We start from the raw sequence: 2,811 nt of genomic DNA, 5'->3' as shown, positions 1-2,811 counted from the left end.
CTAACGCCAACCACTCAGAGAGTGTAGTGGGTGCTTTTACGTGTCACCCGCACAAGAGCCAGTCCAGGGTCACTGGCAACGATCTCGCTCGAAGGATTTCATGTGTTGCCTGCACATGAGCCAGTCCAGGGGCACTGGCAACGAACCCGCTCAAACATTTCATGTGTCACCCGCACAAGAGTCAGTCCAGGGGCACCGGCAACGATCTCGCTCGAAAGATATCATGTGTCGCCCGCACATGAGCCAGTCCAGGGGCTCTGGCACGATCCCGCTTGAAAGAATTCATGTGTCGCCCGCACATGAGCCAGTCCAGGGGCACTGGCAACGATCCCGCTCGAAAGATTTCATGTGTCGCCCGCACATGAACCAGTCCAGGGGCACTGGCAACGACCCTGCTCAAAAAAATTTCATGTGTCACCCGCACATGAGCCAGTCCAGGGGCACCGGCAACGATCTCGCTCGAAAAAGCCTCATGTGTCACCCGCACAAGAGCCAGTCCAGGGGCACTGGCAACATGTTCCAAAATTCCCCATGATAGATGAAAGTCAGCACACTAGAAACAGTACTGTACTGTTTATTTTTTTAAAATTATTTTTACAATTTGTATATATTTATTTTATTATAAATGCAAAACAACACCACAGAGGAATCAGCTTAAGCTTAAATAATAAACTGTGATATGCCAAGGGATTACTGGCTGATGCCAATACCACCTGACTGGTACATAAAAAGCACCATTTAAGCGTGGTCAATGCCAGTGATGCCTAACTTGTCCCATGCCGGTAGCATGTAAAAAGTACTGTTTGAGCGTGTCTATAGCCAGTGCAGCCTGACTGGCTCTCATGCCAGTGGTAAGCAAAAAAGCACCCACTACACTCTTGGAGTGGTTGGTGTTAGGAAGGGTGTCCAGCTGTAGAAACCTTGCCTGATCAGATTGGAGCCTGGTATAGCCTTCTGGCTTGCCAGTCCTCAGTCAAACCGTCAAACCCATGCCAGCATGGAAAGCGGACGTTAAACGACAATGATGAGGATGGTGATATACTTATTCCATTTCTGTGTTTACATATCCACTCACAAGCCATTTATCAGCTTGTAACAATAGAAAAAACACTTATTCAAGGTGCCCACACAGTGGGGAACTGAACCCAAAATCATGTGGCTGAGAAGTGAACTTCTTAACCACTCAGCCATATCTGCATATGTTTTTGTTTTTTTTATTTGTTTTTCATCATCACTAATTAGGATGTTCTTGTACTTCTGTGAGAAGCTTTTTAAACTGAGGTTCATTTATTTCTCCCAAGCAATCAATATTCTGAAGTGAATGTTGAGTTTTTGGTCTTCATTTCAACCAAGATTAAAAATACGTATCCAGCCAAGAAAGTTACTGTCATCATGTAGGCGCAGGAGTGGCTGTGTGGTAAGTAGCTTGCTTACCAACCACATGGTTCCAGGTTCATTCCCACTGCGTGGCACCTTGAGCAAGTGTCTTCTGCTATAGCCTCGGGCGGACCAAAGCCTTGTGAGTGGATTTGGTAGACAGAAACTGAAAGAAGCCTGTCGTATATATGTATATGTGTGTATATGTTTGTGTGTCAGTGTTTATCCCCCCAACATCGCTTGACAACCGATGGTGGTGTGTTTATGTCCCCGTAACTTAGCGGTTCAGCAAAAGAGACCGATAGAATAAATACTAGTCTTACAAAGAATAAGTCCTGGGGTCGATTTGCTCGACTAAAGGCGGTGCTCCAGCATGGCCGCAGTCAAATGACTGAAACAAGTAAAAGAGTAAAAGAGTATTTCTTGTGGTTAAAGGTGGCAAGTTGGCAGAATCATTGCCATGCCAGGCAAAATGCTTAGTGGCGTTTCATCCATCTTTATGTTCTGAGTTCAAACTCCACTGAGATCGACTTTGCTTTCATCCTTTTGGGGTCGATAAAACAAATACCAGTTACACGCTGGGGTTGATGTAATTGATTTATCTCTTTCCCTGGAAATTGCTGGCCTAGTGCCAAACCATAATTTTTTATGAATCAAATCATAACAAGGCTGCATCAACACTTTTAATATTTCTCCCAAATCTGCTTTCTTGATGTGACTGGTGATAAAAAGATTAATTAATTATCTATATCTGATTTTCCCAGTTTCAAGGAAAATATATTCCAAAATTTCAAGACAGCAACAGAGGATGATGAAAAGATTAGATCCTTTAGTTTTTTTAAGATAAATCTGGATTTCCCAGATCAAGCTTTTTTTCATTACTCACACAGATATAAGGAAGCCTTTCAAATGTAAGAACTTGGAGAAACATCACCGTATCATATGCTAATCATTTTTATGACTTCTATTTCCCCCAAAGACATTGAAGATGTCATCTTTTACATTGGATTGACAATTTTAGCTGGTTCAAATGTTTAGAAATAGAAGTTATGTGGCTGTGTGGTAAGAAACTTGGTGCCTTATCACACAGTTCCGGGTTCAGTCTCACTGCATGATACCTTGGGCAAGTGTCTTCTACTACAGCTTTGGGCCACCAAAGCCTTGTGAATGGATTTGGTAGAAAGAAGCCTGTCATATACACACACACACACACACACACACACACACACACACACACATATATGTATGTATGTATGTATGTATATATTTATTTGTGTGTGTGTCTTTGTGTCTGTCTTTGTCCCCAAACCATCACTTGACAGCTGATGTGGGTGTGTTTACATCCCTGTATCTTAGCGGTTCGGCAAAAGATATCGATAGAATAAGTCTTGGGGGTTGATTTCTGCAACTAAAATCCCTTTAAGGCAGTGCTCC

This window comes from Octopus bimaculoides, chromosome 4, assembly GCF_046866305.1.
Source record: "Octopus bimaculoides isolate indiv1 chromosome 4, ASM4686630v1, whole genome shotgun sequence".
Lineage (NCBI taxonomy): Eukaryota > Metazoa > Mollusca > Cephalopoda > Octopoda > Octopodidae > Octopus > Octopus bimaculoides.
This window is presented reverse-complemented; position numbering follows the sequence as displayed.